General features: G+C 34.6%; 1 long non-coding RNA gene across 1 annotated transcript in view; it reads left to right on the forward strand.

Annotated features, from left to right (window-relative positions):
* The window catches only part of LOC109548287 (uncharacterized), a 734,651-nt gene that overhangs the window by 409,713 nt on the left and 302,152 nt on the right, over positions 1–22,786 (forward strand). The window lies entirely within an intron of this gene.

Genomic DNA, 22,786 nt, shown 5'->3' on the forward strand with positions numbered 1-22,786 from the left:
AAGTTCCCCATAATGTCCATTGATAGTCTAAATTGCCTTTAGTCAGGTCATCCATTAGTTAGGAATGCACATGCAGAGGGACCATGGTTTTCAAACATTAAAATTGCTCGAAGTCCCTGTAGGGGTGTTGTCCTCAAAATATTTAGATAACTTAGATCCCATTTCTCAGTTTTTCCTCTAGAGTAAAAGAATAATTTTCAAACAGCTCAAACAGCTTACAGCTCAAACAGCTCAATCCAAACAGCTTGCAAGCTAATCCTAACCAAGTCTAAGAAAAACAGCTTGGTCCTAGAGGCACCAGGCCAAAAGCTTTTCCAGCCAGTTTCCAGAGAACAGCTCCTGTTCCAAAGGAATGGGCTGACAGTTGAACCAGCACAGTTTCAGTGAAGCAGCCCTGTTCCTGAAGGAATGGGCCAACAGCTCCTCAGCTAGCTCCAGTTGAAACAGTCTCAACTCAAAATCAGATTGAAGTGCCAAATGAGTACTCACATACAGAACAAGGCCTTAACTGGAAAGACAAAACCTTAAAGTAGATTCCAAATAAAGTCTGGAGAGCTTCAAATGCAAAGAGGGTGTGAGCTCAGATCCAGAAGAAATATGTACCTTCAAACTCCAGGGTCAGTGAGAAAAGCAGGGAGCAGTAATGGACTCAATTGTGCGTCCTGCACTTGTTTGCTCACCAGACCCAGAGCCTTTGGGGGTCTTCTCTGGTCCCCATGTGAGTCACCAAAATGTTGAGCTGAAACAGATAGACTGCCAGATATTTCTCTAGCAAAAAAAGGTTTATTTGGGATCAGCAGAGACTTGCAATTCAGGTTCTCCAACCATGGCGAGTCACGTGCAAGTCTCCCACATGGCAAGGGAAGGAGAACACTTTTATAGAGAAGTAAAGAAAGTTGAGAGGTCTCTAGTAAACATAGAGCCCATGGCTTTTCATTGGTTGAGTTCTTTCCAGGAAAGAAGAGGAATGTTTCTTCTTCCTGTTGGATCTGCTATCATTGCAGGGCCTAAGAGCTCCCCCTTCTGGTTTCCTGACTCTATTTAATTGCGGTTTCTGTTTATTAATTTTTTACAACCTTAACTCTAGTCACAGTAATGTGTTAGAATGTATTCTAAGCACAATAGGAAGTCACTGAGTTATCTCTAAGTAGAGTACAGTCTCAATCCAATTTACATATTTAAATATAGCTGTAGTTTCTGTGCAGAGCTTGGAAGGGGAAATGAGAGCCAGTTAGGTAGTTTTTAAAGTAGTCAACAGAAACGAAATTGAGTTATTTGTAGTGAGGTGGATGGACCTAGAGTCTGTCCTACAGAGTGAAGTAAGTCAGAAAGAGAAAAACAAATACCATATGCTAGCATATATATATGGAATCTTAAAAAAAAAATGGTCATGAAGAACCTAGGGCAAGACGGGAATAAAGACACAGCCCTACTAGAGAATGGACTTGAGGATACGGGGAGGGAGAAGGGTAAGCTGTGACAAAGTGAGAGAGCGGCATGGACATGTATACACTACCAAACGTAAAATAGATAGCTAGTGGGAAGCAGCCTCATAGCACAGGGAGATCAGTTTGGTGCTGTGTGTCCACCTAGAGGGGTGGGATAGGGAGGGTGGAAGGGAGGGAGACGCAAGAGGGAAGAGATATGGGGACATATGTATATGTATAACTGCTTCACTTTGTTATAAAGCAGAAACTAACACACCATTGTAAAGCAATTATACTCCAATAAAGATGTTTAAAAAAAACAAGGAGTAACAAAAAAAAAAAAAAAGAAAAAAACCCTCACCAACTAAGCATTCACAGTTGAATATATCTTCAGTGGTTTTGTAGTTTTCTATTATCAATTACTTTTATTATTCTTTGTCTATTTTTAATTGGGCTTTTTTCAAATTATTAGTGTCTTTTTTTATACTCATGATAGTAAGCTATTATTTAATAGGATGAATATATTTTAACCTTTTTCATCAGTGTTTTAACTAGCTATTGTGTTGCTTACAGGCAAGTTGTGGATTTTGCATATTTACTTTATGTTCTCTTTACTGAATGAGACAAAGATATTGTGAAAATGTCATACAATAGCAGTCAGTATAAAAGGATAGCTATGGTAATATGATTATAATTTATGACAGTATTGTATGAAGTGACATTGGATATATAGTGTAAAATTAGAATTATGCAGAGTAGTTTAAGAATCTAGAGGGTTTTTTGTGGGTTTTTTTGTTTGTTTTCATTGTCTGTTGCTGGGCGCTGGCTTTCTAAAGTTGCGGTGAGCGGGAGCTACTCTTTGTTGTGGTGTGCAGGTTTCTCATTGCGGCGGCTTCTCTTGTTGCAGAGCACAGGCTCTAGGTGCATAGGCTTCAGTAGTTGTGGCTCACGGGCTCAGTAGTTGTGGCTCGTGGGCTCTAGAGCACAGGCTCAGTAGTTGTGGCGCACTGGCTTAGTTGCTCTGTGGCATGTGGGATCTTCCTGGAGCAGGGCTCAAACCCGTGTCCCCTGCATTGGCAGGCAGATTCTTAACCACTGTGCCACCAGAGAAGTCCAAGAATCCAGAGTTTTGAGCAGACCTACAAGGAATAAAATAGAGAATCTATTATTATAACTAAAGAAGAAAGAACAAAACCTGCAGCAGATTTGTGATTTAATGCTGAGTTATAAAACCAGAGATCTTTAGATTTCCCCTACTTAGGGGTAAGAGACTGAGGCAGATTTGGACTGGGAGCCCACGGGGTCCAGGGAACTGATGATTAAGCTGAATTCTTCCTAAATTAATCACATCACATCCAATCAGATAGGTGAAGAATAGTGATAATAGCATTTATATAGATTTTACACTTTAGAAAACCAAATGTAGAAGTGGCACAACCATGTGACTTGTTCACATAATGCAAATTAAGTCTTTAAGACTGAGAATCTTTGAGTTCATTATTCTTACATTTACCTTCATGGTAGAGTCTCACTTATATGACTGACCTTAATAACATTATTAATACTTGCTATCTGATTATGTAAATGTGGTAGAATAAACCTAACACTGCTTCCACTTTTTCAGTTGCTGACCCTCTGGCTAATTAGTCATTTCAGATCTCAAATTTTGTTTCATACTAATAAGAACATGATTTTTAAAAATATTTACCTCTATGGATAATATTTGAATTATGTGAATGTCAGAAAAATTCAACGAATACCACAGAGAAGTTAGCAGAAAAGGTAATTTCAACTTGAGAAGCAATCAATAACAGACATGGTGACATTTGCGGTTCCAAGAGCAGATTATGCTTTTTTAAATGATGTATCACTGCTTTGACAGGTATAGGACAAAGATAATAACTACACCCAAATTGGTCACTTCCAAGCCAAATTATCTCAAAGTAAATTTAGCTATTTGTCTCATTATAAAAGAAATGTAATTGTAAAACTTAGATTAGTTTTAGGATTATTTTTTGTGTAAACTTTTTCTACCCTTTCTGTCATCCTAAATGGAACTCTCATCCTTAAAAGGCTTCATTAGTTCTCTGAACATTTAAGATGACCAACATGATTTGAAACAGAATTTCCAATCTACTTTATGGTTCCTCATTATACATTATACTATGCTATGAAGTTCACTTACTCAGCTTCATAAAAATCTATAATAATGCCTCATTTGGTGGTCCTTTGGCCAGACATTAAATGAAAATGATGCTTCATCTTTTGCTTCTTGCCTGTAGACTATCCTGAAGAATGGTAGCAAAAATTATTTCCTTTTTGCAGTATCCAATGTAGTGAGTAATCTATGACTTAGCCTATGAAAATGGCACCAATTTACGTAGTTTATTCATGCAGAGGTTACTAAATTACTAAAAGCTGGAGAGTCTTTTTAAAGCAAGTGCATTGTTTTCAGACATTTCAATTTACCAGTTTTTTACTTTACAAGAAGATCTCCCAATCAAATCAGAGATTATAACTCAAATTAGAATAATCTGGGGATTTTATAAACTCTTAAAAATGTGTTATTTACTATCAACTCCATTAAGCTGTCCCCAAAATCTCGCTTGATGCAGAAGAAAACATCTTGTCACTATTTCATAGCTGAAAGATAATTAGCCTCCAATTTTCACAAGTTATATCTTCACCTATGCCCCTTGCAAAGCCCAGGGACTTCAGACTTGTCCAATTACTCTGACCCATCTTCCCAGGTGAGTGAAAATGGAAAGCAATTCTTTCCTGTAACAAATTAACTCATCACCTGCTAACCTCTAAGGCTGTATCTCAGGAGATGTTATACTGTCATTTAAAAATTATTTTCTTATTATTAACCCACAAATGCCCAGTTGGTCACTATAATATCAAGAAATATTGATCACTAATACAGAATATATTTGCACTGTTGAAGAATGCCACAGCAAATTTCTTCAGACATGATACTTTAAACTGCTTTCATCTAAAAAATGGGCAATTGTGTAGCTATATTACGTTTATAATTTTTGATTGCATTCCTAGTTTTATTTATAGGAAAAGAAATAGAATAATTGAAGAAGGATTGAATTGTCACTTCCTCTTTTGAGCATCTCAAACACTTCTGCTTTAGCAGCATAAATATATTCCCTAGCGCCTTCCACTCTCCCCTCATCCTGACACTCACCAACTGTGGAAATATATTTCTTTACATTATATTTTCTTTTGAGAAGCTTTGTACTATTATAAAAGAAGTATTCCTGAACATAAGTGAAACTTGAAGTTAGCTCAGTGATAGAAAGAGAATGCTCCTCTATTTTTTTTTTTTTTTTTGAGAAAATAAATTAGAGAATGAGAGGATATGGCAGCTGAACAATCACAGATAAAGAAATAGTTGGCCAGGGTGCCTTCCCTAGAAGAAAACTAGCATATATTTCTAAGCATAACTCACCATACAAATTAGCAACTGAGAGCAGTCTGAGAGCAACATTGATGATTCAGAACTGAGAATAAATTTTTAGAGAACCTGCAAATGGTCTAAAAATGACAAATCATCCTGATTAGTACAGTGCATTATTTGGGACCCTAAAATGTTTCTGTTCCTTCTAAAAACTTGCTCTACATGACTATTTCTTTATAAACACCTATTTTCTGCAGAGTAATGCTAGAATAACTGTTCTATATACCATTTTGATTCTTTCAAACTATTTGTTTATCCCACACTGCCTCTCAAATATTCCCTTTGCCTGCCACATACGTACATACTGTCTACTGAGTTGAATGATAGAAATAATAGAGTTCTGTTTTTCAGAGTCAGCAACAATGTGACCATATGGCCTCATTTTACCTCATCTTATTTCCTACTGTCCCTACAACTGGTTTCCCCGAAATTCAGTTAGACATGTTTCTTCACCTGTCTACAAGCATGGCTTGCACTTCTTTGATTCCTTGCTTTAAAAACCATTGTCACTCTCCCTGTGTAAATTCTATTCATTCCTCAAAGTCAATTTTAAGCCTCACTTTCTCAATGGAGCCACCTTTCATTTCCCTTGCCCTCATTGATCATTCTCTCTTTTCAGTGCCTACACTTGTAGTGCACAATTTTCAACCTCGATATTGATATATGGGTATAATATCTGGCATTGTACACAATTGTCTTTGTGTATTAGTCTGTTTTACAAATAAAATGTTAAACAACTGAAGGATCAATGTCATGTCTTTAATTTCTTATGCACATACATATTACCTGGTGAACAATTGAGAATATAATAAGCTTTCAGTAATGTTTATAAACAGATAGGAATATGTGATCAATCATAAAAGATGCCTAGCATTTAGATCACTGTCTCTTCCAAATTCTATATATTTTTTTATCATTGGTGTCTACAAACAATTTCAACAACAAATTTAAGCATTGCAAAGGGCAGTGGATAGAGACTGGAGAGGTGGAATGAAAATATCAATCCACAACCAACTGGCAACGTATGATGTTATATTTGGGTGATTTAAAATTTTACACAATGTAGTCAGAGGATGTTAGAATTTTGAATCATGAGTCATGAATCACAGATCATTTCAGTGTATCTCATAAAAAAATTTTAAATGACTCTTGAAGTAAATAATGTGATGTCCCAAAGAAAATAATATGTATGGTGTGAAGGACAGAGTTCAGAGACTTTAAAACTATTCATATTCAAAGAAATATAGCTGTAATGTAACTATATGGTAAAATATTTTATTAACAGAAGTGATGATTAGAAAAGTCATAGACCAAGACATGTAAGATAATTTACTTCTGGAGTATTGAAATCTTATTTCATGTGTGTTTGTTGTTGTTATTTGCTTGTTCATGCATGTTTTTGCTTAGTCATTGTGTTTATCAGGATTTGCAGATTGTACCTAAAAATAATTTCAGAGCTTGTTCACTTTTAGGCAAAGACATAAGAAGATAGGAGCCTCAGGGTGAACTGCTTCTTCACAAATAATAAAATTTTAAATTTAATCTTAAGCTCCTATAATCACCTTTGCAGAATAAAAAGATTTTGATTCCCTCTTTTATCTAATTTAAAATGCACAGTAAAAAAAAAAACCTTGTCCATGTTTGTGTAAATTTATAATTTTAAAATTTAATTTAAAAGTAGGGAGAAAAATATTTAAGTTCATTGTTCCCATTCATTGAAAATGAGCCATAAACATTTTTTGACTTTCTTTTTTTTTCACCCCTGAAAATCAAAAGAATAAATCAAACCCTATCAACTATTTGATTAAAAAGTAAAAGAGCATTTTCATATCCCAGGACCAACATTAATCTCCTGTTAGTGCTCTCAGGCATCTTGAGCAACTGACATATGCAATCATCTCTTCAGATGTTCTTTATAGTCTCACCACAAACTAAGGAAATAACCTAAATATCTCCAGCCTAACCTTGGCCCTTCAACCTAAGATGAGCTGAAGCATTTGAAGCTGAGGTGACAGGACCAGAGCCTGCTTTTCATCAGTGAAAGCACTCAGCTGAACTAGCCCCCCCGCCTCCCCCTCCATCTTTGCTTAATTCATGCAGTCTCTAAAGAGGTAATCATAAAGTGGCTATCGGTATTAGAGTCAAAACTTATATAGCACTTATCCTGATGCTAGTGTTTGCATCAGAGTACAAACTTCCTTTATCAATACCTTTCACCATCTTCTTTCCTCCCATATTCCATACTTTCAGAGCATCACAGGTCACTGCTGACAGATATCAACACCATGGACTACTGTGACCTCTACTCTGAGGTCTCTTCTTGCAGCATAACCATACCACACCTACAGTGTGTGGAGCCCTGCCTGCTCCCTTTCCCAGAGCTATTTTATGGCGTTCAAGAAATTCTAGTAAAGAATTTAATGCAAAATTAGCCATGACATGATTCCTGGAACAAGCCACTGGTTTTAGCTTAATATACCTTTTAACAGGTAATCTAAAGGACTAACAAAGAATTACAGAGAAAATAATAATCCCAAACAACCCCTCTCTCTAAACTACACTCCCATCAAAATCCCCTCTCTCTATCTTTCAGAGATCTTCCCTTTTTTCTCTTCTTAACCCTCTCAACAGAAGAAGGGTGGTAGTATTCTGTTGTGTCAGATTCCAAGGCACCATATGGCTGTGTTTACACGTGGAAGAAGTTACTATTTTTAAAATTTATGTATGCCCTCCTCCTTATGATTTCTGTTGACTACGTGCCACAGGCTTAGTAAGGTGTAGCAGGGCCCCCTTGGCGACTTGCCACCAAGCATTCTCTTACTTTCTCTCTATCCAGCTTGCCATTTACGTCCTGGCTAGTCTACTTCCAGTTACATGTCTAGTTACTTATGTCCCTAACTCCTAGTACCTTAGATCAGGTTCTCCTAATTTCTCAGCTAAATTACTGCTACAATCTCCTACCTGGTCATTCTGCCTCTGATATTACCTCCAATTCAATTTTCTCATTGCAGCCAGAGCAGCTCTCATGCTTAAAATCTTTTAGTAGCTCCTGTTGCCCTGAAGATAGTCTGTATTCTTTAAATATGGGCTATAATGCCCTTCAACATCCAGTCGCTGTTCACTTCTACAGCCGTTTTTTTTGGGAGGTGTGGGTTGCTGTTCACTTCTACAGCCTTCTCTTTTTTTTGGAGGGGGGTGGTAACTCCTTGCTCATATTCTATTTCCCACACTAGGAGGAAGGAGTTGAAGAAGCAGGTGGTCTATGATGCATTTACTCTTTTTTACTGTAGGACCACTGTCAGGGTGACAAAGAAGGTGGTTGACCTAATCTATTCTTGTTAACTGGACCTTTGAGTATTGAGAAGCAGTGTGACATGGGCCTCTTACGTTCCTATACTTCTTGCTGAGTATGCCACAGTCAAAAAGTTTTGACCATTTTTTCACCTGGGCCACTTTTCAGAGTTGTTATACATCTGGAAATTCTTGGAAGTGAAATAATGCATTGAAGGGATACATTTCTTACCCCTGAAATGCTGGTTGCTCACTGCCTATGATATAAGTGGCCAATTCCTACAGTCAGAGTTCCTTCAATTGCATTTTCAACTTTCAATTAAGTTGCAAAATTACATTTCACAGGAAGCCTTCATAGTCTTTGAAATCTAGGTTAGTACCCTTCTTGTATAGCTGACATAGCTGACCTTACTTCAGTAGGAGTTGTTGATCTTATTGTAAGTGCCTATTTAGCCAGTTCATTGCACAGAGCAAACTTGTTAAAGTACAACTATAAAACAGCTTTATTTCTACCTACTTACTTCTTGCAGGGATCCTCTCTGCTAAATCTCAACTGTCCCTTGGCTATTTCTCAGGCAGATCCTGTAGCTTGGCATTCATTCCCAGCTATAGGTATCGCCTCAAATTCAGGTAACAAAAATTCTAGCCTAAACTAAATTAAACTTTCAAACTTTCATCCAATTCAAAGCTGTTTCCCTCCCCTGGCTTAGGCCTGACTTTCAGCTGGGGGACACATAGTGAAGAGTGGGGGCATGGTCAGTTTTTCACTTCTCCTCCTATTGTTCTTCCAGCCTTAGAGAAAGAAGAATTGAAAGAAAAGATAGAGACTTCTGAGACTGGTGCTATTGTAACTTGGCTGGTGGTAGTCTTTATTATGTCAGGCATCACATGCCAGTTCTCACTCAAGGGGTGTTTTTGTGGGTTCTTTTGAGACTCCCTTTGCAGACTTTTGTACTGTATACAGAGTTCCCTGAAACACGTGAGTCACTCTCCTACTGTCTGCATACAACTCCCACTTCCCTCTAGGCTTTGTTCCTACATCCAGTAGTTTGCCTCCAGTCTTTCTTTGTTAGGGTCCTCTCAGCTTTCAAGACAGCTCTTGGCCTTCTTCGGCGTCATACGGCTCACAGAAAATATCAGACACCCTGTCCTAGTCAGTATTAGAAGTGCCAACTGCTCCCCTATGGCTCTCTCCTCATCCTGTCTTGGTAGGTAGCTGTAGCCAGACTCCTTCACACTTCACTGAGTGAGATGGAACCACACGCTCTAAGGGCACATATTAAGCTCTCCCAACTTCTCTATCACTGTGATTCATTAGACATGTACACTAGTATTACTCAGTACCTGACACATAATAGACATTAAATAAATATTTGTTGAACAAATAAATGAATTAATCATCCTTGACCTAGTGGAGGTAAACCAAAAACTCATGCTCACCTGGTGCAGAGTCTCTGGAAAGTACAGTTGTTCCTCAGTTCCCACGAATACCAAAATCCGAGGATGCTCAAATCCCTTATATAAAACACTGTAGTACAGTCAGTCCTTATCCACATATTCTGCATCCACAGATATGGAGAGCCAACTGTACTTTGATAGTTTTTTATCAGAGACCTTTTTAAAAATTTTCTTTTCTTTGACCTAGAAACCCCAATTCTAGGAATTTATCTTAAGGAAATAGCTGAGCAAGTACTCACTGATATATGTAGAAGGATAAGTAATACCTAAGATTAAAATGAAAATCATCTATGTCCAAAACAATAGTGGATTGGTTTAAAAGGTGTGGTTCATTCAAACATTTGGAATATTATTCTGTCATTAAAATTTTTTCTGTAGATGTATATTCATTGACGTAGAAATGAGAGTTGAAGCAGAAAATGACGACCTGAAAGAGGAAAAGAAAACAACTGTGACTTGCTAACAGATAAACTGTATCAAACTGTTATCTGCAGCACACATAATCTAAGCACAAATAAAATGTAGTAGCTCATTTTGGAATTCATGTATCAAGCTCAGGTAATAGTAGCAGTAATACCACCCAGATCCATATGTTCCAAAGACCCCTGACTACAGATCTGACAAATCTCTGCCCAGACCATACAACGCTTACTAACTTCTGCCATAAAACCATCCATGACTGACTCCAGTTCTTGAAATACTATAAATATTCTTCCCTAACTGACCCCCTTTTTGAGTCAGACTAAAACTCTGTCAAAATGATGTCCCTTTCTTAGCATGTTTAATAAACCCATTTTTGTATGTTCAACAGTTTACCTAGTGGATCAACCAAAGAACTAAATTCGCTCATTTTTTTTTCTCTTTTGTTTTTACTACAACGTAGAAAAAATTTAGCCTGAGTATTTTCTTGGATGCTATCCTTTTACCTTTATTGGGAGTATTTTTGTTTGTCAAATTCTTTTAAATTATGGAACAAGTTGTTTCAATTTATGAATATTTTGAAATTTTCAGGAAATTAAGAAGTTGCAAAATTGTAGATTTTATCAGTTTTATTTCATTCCCAGATAATATAAATACAGTTGGCCCTTGAATAACAGGGGTTTGAACTGTGTGGGTCCAATTATACTCAGATTTTTTTTCCAGTAAATACATACAGTATTACACTTATCTGAGGTTGGTTAAACCCTCGGATGCAGAGCCTTGGACACCAAGGACTGACTATGAACTTTGAGCATCTGCGGATTTTGGTATCTGGGGCAGATCCTGGAACCAATACCCCATGGATACCAAAGGACAACTGTACATCTAACTTTAAAAAGGAGCTTTATCAAAATATTCTTTCCATAAATTCAAAAATAAATCTTGTATGCTACCTGAGGCCTCATTTATTCTGGTCTACCATAGATTTTATAAAGATGAGCTTATTTGCAAGCTGCTCTTACTGGTTTCATTTTGCCCAGCTCCTCAAAACCTGAAGTGTTCCTTTGTGGAATACATTGATTAAAGATTTCCAAAAGATTTTGAATAAAATATAACCAAACTTTACAAGACAAATTCATACTAAAGTTAAATATCTTTTTAGGACATCTAGTTTGATTGAAATAGGTATTCAAAGGCTTTAATATTTCTAAAATCCATTTAATGATGGTCAACAGAGAGAAATCATGTACTGACAGTCTGAAGTATTGTTTTATTCAGTATTTGCATCATGACATTTTGTCATTCAGCTATTTTTGCACTATAACTAATCGTAGTCTACTTTTAATGTTTTATAAGCTTCTTTATTCTAGTAAGCACACAATATAATTACTTTTTAAGTGTACAGTACAGAATTGTTAACTATAGGCTCTGCGCTGTACAGCAGATCTCTAGAACTTACTCATCTTGTGTAACTGAAACTAAACCAGTTGGACAGCAACTCTTATTTCGCCCTCCCTTCAATCCCTGGCAACCACCATTCTGCTGGGGTTTTTTGTATGACTATTTTAGGCACTTCATGTAAGTGGAATTATGCAGGGTTTGTCCTTCTGTGACTGGCTTATTTCACTTAGCATAATGCCCTGCAGGTTCATTCATGTTGTCGCATATTGTAGGATTTCCTTGCTTTTTAAAGCTGAATAGTGTTCTGTCATATATATGTATCATATTTTCTTCATCCATTCATTGGTCGATGGATATTTCAATTGTTGTGAATAGTGTTGCATTGAACATGGGATGAGGATACATTTTCAAGTTAGTGTTTTCATTTCTTCAGATAAATACTCAGAAGTGGAATTGCTAGATCATATAGTAGTTCTATTTTTAATTTTTTCGAACTTCTATACTATTTTCCGGTATAGAGACTGCACTGTTTTACGTTCCCATCAACGGTGTGCTTAATTTAGTAAGAACATTGTTTACATTGCTCTTTGCTTCACAAAAATTTGTCTTCAGATTATTATCACAAATGAGTAATATTATTTATATCTGCTATTGATTATTTTAACTGAATTTATAATAATAGTAAAAATAAGATCTGATGCTTTGCTTCAGACAGAATGAATTTCCAAAATTTCAATTCGATTTCAATAACACGATAAAAATTAAGATGTTATTCAAATTAAATTAACTGATCCTCTACTTGATGCATTTGATAACACTGGAAAGAAAAAACTCCTGCAAAATTTTACTTCTGCCAATTAAATACATTAACAGATATTGATGCACTTTTTACACATACATGAAGAAACTTGGCTTAAGAATGAGTTAATTAATGAGGTATTAATTTAGAAGAATAGTCATTTGATCTAAATGAAAAATCAGTATTTGTAGAGTGAAACATAATCCACCTTCTGCATCTACACATCTTAAATTGTCATCTTTAGTCTTTTCTGATTACTCAATTTTTAAGTAGATTTTGATACTTCTTCAGCAGATTTACATCTTCTGGTCTTCTCGTGGTTGGTGTTATTACTAGGGTCTCTATAGTGAATGGCAAATGTTAACACATTTATCCTGCAAATCATATGTTTCATCATCAAATTTATTGAGAAACAGAAATGTAATACCTAACTTTTTATTAAATATGTACTTTTTATGTTGAGCTTACTGATGCAAAAAGGGTTTACTGAAAAATTAAAAAGCCAAACAACAAACAAATAGTTGTAGGTTTATATCATGTAATAAATTACAAAGCCACTCAAGCAAGAGAATGCAGACTACTCTCTACATACACTAGAGCAGGATTTCTCAGCCTCTATCTTCCACACGTATATTTTGCAAACACCTATTATATAATCTCCACCGAACCCAGTGATGGACAGCCCGAGGACACTGTGCATCTCACAGGCCATGAAACAACTGGTTGGTGCACCAAACGGCTAGCAAGGACAATAGAGTATAATATTTTACAAACACAAAGCACTGGAAGGAGTCAGTTGTTCTTGGTTCCTCATGTCAGAGAGCACTTCATTGCCATGCTACCCAGGAAAAGGAAAAGTTGGTATCATTGCACCTGGAAAAGATTGGGAAAAGAGAGAGAGTTATCATTGGTCATCTCTTAGATTTAATCATGACTTAAAGTTTGAATTCTACCACTACACCTGAAGAGACTTACCAGACAAGACATACAGCAGAAGTTGGAAATCTAAAGAGGAGGTCTGCCAAAGAAGTAATGGGTTATTTGAAGGCAACTATTATCATAATACTTCACTATGCAATGAAATATCTGGGATAAATTCTAAAACATTTGAGACTCTGGCAAAATGGGACATATTGTCTCCCTAATTAAAGACCTAAATGTAAACTACAAATTAAAAATTCTAGAAGAAAGTATAGAAAAATATCTAAGACTTTGGAGTACAAAGTTATCAAACAGCACAGGAAAACACAAATTGTAAAAAGACTTACTGACAGATATAAATAAAACAGACACAAAAGAAATGGTGAAAATATAAGACAGATAGCAGAAAGATATTTTCAAAATATTAACAGATAAATTTGCAGTATCCAGATCATATAAAAACTCCTGCAACATATATCTTAAAAAAAATCAACAACCAAATACACCAATTTAATATGGGAAATATACATTTGTAAACTCATACATAGGATTCTTAATGTATAACTGGTATAAACTGGTACAGCATCTTTAAAGCCTAATTTGAAAATACCCATAAAAATTGAAAATATTCCAACATATCTTCTACTAGGTACATACGCTGAAGATGTATTCACATAGAGAGATGTGTACAAAGATGTCCATTATATAATTAACTGTAATAGAAAATAGCTGGAAACAAGCTAAATATCCTTTTATCAAATAAAAATGGATAAATAACTTGTGGTTTATTTATATGGCAGAAAACCACACAGCTGCAAGAGTTATTAAATTTGATTTATATGTATCAACACTAGATTATTACAAAAGCCAGCTTTTATACTGTGTAATGTGTTTCTAAGATTTACTTATGTTAGTACACATAAGTCAAATTCATTCATTTTAACTGCTGTAGGATTTCCATAATTCTGCAGTTTGCATTTTTCACTCAGTATTGTTTAAAATGATACATAAATCATGATACATTCTATAGAATTTTAACACACATAAATCAGTTTTCTACTTTGGTGAAGGATGAAAACATGTTTGGTAACCATAGAAACAATGCAGGCAGGCAAGTTACACTTCAGGATTGTGATGGAAACTGGAAAGGGAGGTGAGTGAACGGATAGGGGAGGGATACAAAGAACCATGAACTGCTTCTTTAATGTTTTATTTTAAAAAATAAATAAAGCGAAGGGGAAGAGGAAGAGATCTGAAGCAAATATAACAAAATCTCTTTAATCTAGGTGGTAGGCACATGGATGTTTTATAACTCTCTATGATTTTCTGAATGTTTATACTACTTCAATGGTTTTTAAATTTTTTGATATGAAAAATTTAAATTATCCAAATCAAAAATAAAACAGTATCTTCTAACATCTCCCTGTATGATAGGATGAAATTAGTGGCCATTTAAAAACAAAATTATCTACCCTCCCTCCATTTTCAACTTTAGTCTTTGTTTTAAATCCTGAGTTTTAGATGGCAATTATTCTCAGTAAGTGATGATTTTACAGCTTAAGGTTTCCTTTCAAAAACTTTTAAAAATACTTACAGTCAGTTGCACAACTGTTCCGATGGTTTTAGTGAATGCCACTAATCCTCTTCTGTCCACATGACAAGGTTCTTGGGCACTTTGAACCAGTACAGCAGGTGAAAATCTCCCACTCCCATCATGCCTTGTTGTCCCCAGGTTTCTGGCTCTTCCCTCACCCAAGGAGATGAGCCATCCAAAAATGCCATTTCTAGCCAACTTCTATGCCATTCATTGGCAAACAGAGTATCTGAATAGCTATAGAAGTGTAAGTAATAATGAGGTGTGGGTGAGTGCAAGAGTAAACCAAATCTTTGTGGAAGCACTATTCATGCAGTTTTAAGTAAGTGAGCCGATCATCTGTTTAGATATGTGCCAAATATCTATTTTAAGATGAAATCCAGAGAAAATAGAATAGCTAAAATTTCTATCTACCTAGTTCTTGGCTAGCAGACTTCTGTGTTTCAGAGAAAGTGCAAGCCAAATTTGTGCTTTTTAATTAACTCCTTGGTATTTTTATTAAAATAGAAGTTCCTTCTGGATTTTACCATTCTTATTTTTATTTCTTTTTACAAGTTCACAGGAAATGTTGCGAGAGTCAGAATCAGAGACTGTCAATTTGACCCCTTCTTAGACAACAAAGGGAAAGTATTAAGTATTCAAGTAATTTTGCATGTGTTTAAAAAATAGTTGATATATATTAAAAATAAAGTGGTCTGAAAACAGCATTTTAAAATAATTCCTACAAATCAAATATCTCCTCTCTGCTTGTATATTTGAAACGTGACCAAACTATGTTTGGTATCTATAACTACAGGTATTCAAAGTTGTAGAAAAAGTTATTGGTGAAAATCTGTGAAAGGTCAAGTTCACTACTTCATTAAAATTGTACAAGTTTTTAAGAATGTTAGTAATTGGTATTGTCATGGTAATAGTTACGGTCATGTCATTCATATATAAATATATAGATTTGGAGGGATATATATTATAGACATATCTATATCATATCTATATTCATACTATCTATGAATTTCACAACCATGAGCATTTTATAGTTCAACTCAGCTTGTCAAAGGTATTGAACAATTATCTAATATATTCTAGGTGCTCTGAGAGATAAAAAGATGAATAAGATAATAACTAGATGTTTTTCATCTTTTTACTATTAAGAGAATTGTTAAATAGGAGAAGTATAGCTTTCATTCACTGAATCATTCATTCACAAATATTTGATGCCTATCATGTGCCAATAATATGCTAAGACCTGGATTTACAACAGGAAGAAAGCATAGTCACTGCCATTATAGGTAAGAAATAGGCTGGCAAGGAGGAAAAAGCAAATACTGAGAGTCATTTGAGGGGAGTCACTAATAAGATGATATGTAAAAGATCCAAAAATCCTGAGGAAGAGAAAAACTGTGACTTGAGGAGAAGCTTAGGGCAGCCACAGAGTCAAATACAGCATACAGAGTGGGGAGTAGGGAGCATCATAATAGATGCAGTTGAAGAATCTAGCTGCAGTCAGACCATACATGGCCATCTAATCTGAGGGAAGGATCCTGGCATTCTTTTTAAAGTGTAATAGGAAAACACTGAAAGATTTTAACAAGTAATGATGCAAAGAGACATAATTTAAAATAATTATGGTTAGTGTATCCATTTACTGGATTAAAAGGCAAGATGGAAGTTTTCAGAGAAAATTGGAAACTAAAAAACAACCAGAAGGATATTCTAGAACTAAAAAATATAGGAATTAAAATAAAGACCAATGGAAATGTTCACCAGCAGATTAGACAATGTTGAAAAGGGAAATAGGTTAGGAACAAAGGATAGGTCAGGAGAAAATAACCAGATGGAAGCAAAGAGACAAAAAGATGAAAAATAGAGGAAAAGGTATAATGGTACATATGGGATATATGTGTAGTCTAGAAAAAGAGGGAAGAAAAGTCTTAGAGAAGAAGCGATATTTGAAGAGATGATGGCAAAGAATTTTCTAAAAGCAATTGAAGACATCAAATCATAGATACTAGAGCATCAAAACCCTGTGGATATAAATAATATCACACCCAGACACATCACTATGAATCTGCTAAAAATAAAAGACAAAGAGAAAATGTATAAAGCAGTCAAATTTTGCAGCAATGAATCATATTACCTGTAAGAATGCAATAAGACTGACAGCTGATTTATTAATAGAAGAGCACAAATGAAGTCAGTGATAACAGAATGATATCTTTAATGGTTGAAAGAAAATAACTGCTAACTAAAATTCAGTAATCAGTGAAAATAGCCTTCCAAATGAGGGAGAAATAAAGACATTTTCAAAAATGAAAACTCAGAGTATTCCTCACCAGCAGACCCACACCAAAGGATCTACTGAATGACATTATTCAAGTAGAAGGAAAAGGATACCAGAAGGAAGCTCAGAGATATAATAAAGACTGAGTAAAGAGGAATGAAAAGGGTAAATCCATAGGGATACACATAGTCAAGAAAGGGTGAATACCTAAATACTTGAAAAAATATTAACCATAGTGACTTCAATATATCAAGCATATATGGTATAATCTCTTGAGAGCCTACTATTAAGATTCTTCATATGTAAAACTAGCAAATCAATAGAAGGGATGCATGAAATAATAAAAATGTTCTTAATCTATCCAAAAGGAGACAAAAAGAAAAGAAAAAAAAAACTACATGGGTTATTTAGAAAGCAAATAGTAAAATGATAAATTTTAAAAACCCAAAGCAATAGTAATAATAAGAAGATTGTAATATTGGAATAAAAGAAACTCAACTCTATATTAGTTATAAGAGACTATCTTAAATATAAGAACACAGATGGAGGGAATAAACTGTGGCACACCCATGCAATGAAATACTATTGAGCAACAGAAAGGAATGAACATATTGATATAAGCAACAACATGGATGAATCCCAAAATACATTCTGTGTGAAAGAAGCCAAGCCCCCCAAAAAGTACATACTATATTATTTTATTCATCACAAATTCCAGAAAATGCAAATGAATCTGTATTAACAGAAATTGCATGGGATGAAGGGGGAAGAAAAGATGGATTGCAAAGGGCCATGAGAAAACTTGCAGAGATGAGGAAAGTGGCTATCTTGAATGTGGCAGTTGTTTCACAGGTGTATACATATACCAAAACAGATCAGATTTTGCTTTTTAAATATATACTGTTTAGTGTACTTCAACAGTTATCTCATTGCAGTTGTAATAAAAAAAATACAATAGGAAACAAATATGCAATAAAAAATTAACAAAACCAAAATGTCCTTTCTTAGAGAAACTGATGCAATTTATAAATGCTTGGCAGAGAAGGTGAAGAAAAAAATCCTGAGAAGATGTTACAAATTCTTAATATGAAGAATAAAAAAGAGGACATCACTGTAGATCCTACTTGTATTTAAATGCTAATAAAAAGACATGAACTACTTCATAAAAGTAAATTTGAAGTTTTAGATGAAATTTATAAAAATCTTACTAAACCTGTCATGGGAGGAAACAATATATTGCACACACCTGACTTTAGTAGTGAAATTTCTAAATACTTATGGACAAAGTAACACCAGCCTTAAACAGATATTTTCAGATAATGGTGGAAATACTCCCTAACTCACTTCTGAGATTATCATAATCTTATACCAAAACATCTAAATATGACAAAGATATTAAGAAAGATAATATATCATGACAAGGTTGTTTTAATTCCAGGAATTAAATGTTGGTTTAACATTAGAAAAGTAGTGTAATTACTCAGTAAAGGAGAAAATTTATCATCCATTTACAATATAAACTCTTAGTAAACTAAAGAATATCTACACAAAATAATTCAGAAAGGGTAGTACTTAATTATGAAAAGATGAATGTATTCTCCCCTGAAAGCAAAAATAAGACATGCATTTCCTGCTATCATCCCATCTGTTTAACATTACCCTGGAGGTTTGTGCCAGTGAAATAAAGCAATTGAAAAATATAAAATATACAAGAATTTTATAGGGACAAATAAATTACAATTTACAGGCATCATTATGTTCATAGAAAACCCAAAGTTCCTACAGATTGTTTGAATTAATAAGTAATTTCATTAAGATTTCTGAATATAAGGTCAATATACATTAATTGTATTTCTGTATATCAGCAACAAAAAGAAGAAATTTAAAAACTTGTTCCTTTATCACAAGATCAAAAGATCACAAATATGTAGGTATAAGCTTAACGTTATGTTTAAAATTTCTTCGTGGAAAACTAAAGAAAATTAATTGCTGACATATAGAAAATATAAATTCATAGATGAAACATGTTTATGGTTTGGAAGTCTAAGTAATGTAAAAAATGTCAAGAATTCTACTCAAAGAGATCTTTAGATTTTATGCAATCACAATAAAACTCCCAATAGATTATGTGTTTATGTATAAATTGACAAGCTTATTGTACAATTTCAATAGAAAACAATGGGCCAAGAATAGCCAAGTTAACTTGAGAAGGGCATACTCTATTAGATATTAAGACCTATTAAAAAGCTACAGAGTAAAAACTATTGATGTACTATTGGTGCAAGAATAGAAACATTATCAATGAAATTGAATAGAGAACTCAGAAACATACCACACATATAAGTATGTTGATTAAAATAAAGGTGGCACTGCAGGAAAGGGCAGAGTCTTTTCAATTATTGGCACTGTATTAACTGGGTATTGACGTGAGGGGAAAATACTTGACCCCCTGCCTCACCTCATATACAAAAGTCAATTCTTAGTTGATTGTAGACATGAAAATGAAAAGCAGAACAGCAAGTCTTCAAGAAGATAACAGGGGAATATCTTAATCACTGTAGTACAGGTAAAATTTTCTTAAATTGGACTCAAAAAGCATCACCCATAAAGGAAATGATAGTCTGACAAATTGAAATTTAAATTACATTAAAATTAAAGAATGAAATGTCCTGAAAGGATATCAGTAAGAGAAAGAAAAGGCACAGCACTGAATAGGACAAGAAAATTGCAGCACAAAATAACTCATAAAGGGCTCATATCCAGAATATATAAAAAATGCTACGATAAAAAAATGACAATGCTCCCTCAAAATAGGTAAGTGATATAAACAGGCACTTCATGATCGATATATGATATATACAAATAGCCAATAAGCATATGCAAAGTTGCTCAACATCATTAGTAATTTGGTAAAAAAAAAAAAAAAGGTCTGCAACACCAAGTGTTGGCAAGAAAGGGGAGCAGCTAGAATTCTCAGATACTGTGGATGGAAGTGTAAATTGGTGCTGCCACTTTGAAAAACTGGCCATAAAAGGAACACATTCCTACCATTTGACTCAGCTACTAGACAAGAGAAATGTATATGCACAAAAACTTGTACAGAATGTTTAAAGCAGTATTATTTGTTATAATTCCAAACTAAGGACAATCCAAATGACTGTCAACTGTAGCATGGCAAAAATACTTTTGAAGGGTCTTCTAAGAAGCAAATAATGTTCTATTTATTGAATTGAATTGTGGTTACTCATTTTGTGTTTAATTTTGTTATAATTTTTCTAATACTTTTTTGCATGAATTAATGTTACACTTAAAAATATTTTAATTGGAGAAGCAATTGCAATAATCCCTCTGCAGGATGCCAGAGGCTTGGGCTAATTTGCTGTCAGTGGAAATGGAAATAAATGGTTGGATTTGAGACTATAATGTAGAAATAAAGTATTAGAAGCTACAAGAAGTAAAGATGGATTGCATGTGAGAGAGGGATAGTAAGGAGGATTTTTTTTTTTAAGTTAGCTTTAATGGTATTGATTATAACATGGTTCACTAGTTACTAGTTTCAGACCAGGCCAGATAAGAAAACAATTTTATCCTTGTGTCAGTGGTTATTTTTCACTTCTAAACTGAGTTAAGATTTGAGAGATCGTCTAAATATTCTTTTTTCATTTCAGTGCTTTGGTCATTTTATTTGAATGTTATTCTCCTTGGTGTAGGGGAAAATTGGAAAGGAGACAGCAAAATGTAATTAGAGAAGTTCCCCTTCTCAGCAGTTCACACTAGAACTCAGAATGAATGTGCCAGGTATTACACAGAAAATCAAGGAAATTTTCAAGTCAGTCTTCAAATTCGAAACTACTAGAGAATTTAAATAAGCTTTGGTATTACCTTAAATTTCAATTCATATAACTCTACCTGTTAAAAAAAAATAAAGTTGTTCATCTTACCTCTTTATGGAAGTGATTCAGATGAGAGTGACCAGGTGAAGTTTTTGAGAACTGAAGCTGTTAGACCTTAGATTTATGTGTCACAGCAGATGAAATAGCTGTTTCTCAACCAATTTAACATATTTCACTCAAATTTGCTGTGAGACCTTTAGTTGATCATATCAAAATAGGAATGTTCTCTCTCTCACTTTTCCAGTGAACTTAGGAGCAGCTCAAGATATACTCTGACATTAGGGGCAGCAGTTATCTTGTCCTGCTCTAGTGGAAGAAATGTTGGAAGGATCAGAGGATCTTTTTTTTTTTTTTTTTTAATCTTTATTGGAGTATAATTGCTTTACAATGCTGTGTTAGTTTCTGCTGTAGAACAAAATGAATCAGCTCTATGTATACATATACCCCCGTGTCCTCTCACTCTTGAAGCTCCCTCCGGAGTCTTCCTCCCACCCTCCCTATCCCACCCCTCTAGGTCTTCACAAAGCCTCGAGCTGACCTCCCTGTGCTATGCAGCAACTTCTTCTTTCCCTGCTGTGTCCTCAAGTCTGTTCTGTACATCTGCATCTTTATTCCTGCCCTGCCAGTAAGTTCATCAGTACCGTTGTTTTAGATTCCATATATGTCCATTAGCATGCGGTATTTGTTTTTCTCTTTGTGACTTACTTCACTCTGTATGACAGACTCTAGGTCCATCCACCTCATTACAAATAACTCAGTTTTATTCCTTTTTATGGCTGAGAAATATTCCATTGTATATATGTGTATTTGGTGGTCTAGGATATGTCCTAGATTGGTTTACCAGGAGATGAGCAATAGCTAGTACTGATGCTTAGACTTACATAAACATGCCTTTGCTATATTTAAGAAAGCAGGACACTCTGTATAGGATTGGCCAAGCAACTGGAAGCACTGAGCATTAGAGCTAGTAATATTATATCTGTAACTAGTGTTGGAGAAGCTAGGGACAATTTGATTACACCAATACAAATGGAGAATCTAGAAGGTGTGCTGGGTGTATTTAATAAGTAACCTTAATTCACCTGAACAAATATTGGCATTTGTTCATCAGTTTTAAGAGATGCATAAAACATTTTCTCCTTAATTCTATGATTTTAATTGTTTGAAGAATATAAATTAAGATGATGTTCACAGTGAAGGTTATGGTAGCTGATTTTGTTTCACTTCTATGGAATGAACATTTTTATTTATTTTTGTTTTATTTCTGTCAATAGAAAAAAATAGTAGTTTTATTGTTAAGTTTTATTGCTAATTTCTCTGTGGATGTTTAAAAACCACTTATACTCTTGTTTTAAGGTATAGTACAGTGTAAACAGGAATCATTACTTCATCTTGATTTTAAATATATCTGTGCTCTACCGATTTTGAATGGCATGGCATACAGGGGAAATGAGAATGAATACCTTGGAGTCAGAGTATTTGTTCTGTTTAGGTGGCACAGATATTGAATGTTCTTGAAGGACTTGGACGCAAGGATGTAAAGTATACTAATCAGCAGATTGCTTCTTAGTTATTCTTAAAAGAAGCATATGTGCTACCAAAGCTTGCCAAGAAATAATTTACATAGTCTTCTATAGCACCAAGTGCTACTGATTTTCAATTGCAAATCAATACAGCAAAAGAGAAAAATTAGAATAAAATGAACACAAACGTTTCAAAAAATAAGTTTTCCTTTGAAAATATAATGGTTAATATTTTCAAATTGTGGCTGATATTTAGAAATGCAGCTGAAATTTAAAAATAAATGAATCTTCTTTGATCATTTTTGAAATAGG

Source organism: Tursiops truncatus, chromosome 9 (genome assembly GCF_011762595.2).
Source record: "Tursiops truncatus isolate mTurTru1 chromosome 9, mTurTru1.mat.Y, whole genome shotgun sequence".
In the NCBI taxonomy this organism is placed as follows: Eukaryota; Metazoa; Chordata; class Mammalia; order Artiodactyla; family Delphinidae; genus Tursiops; species Tursiops truncatus.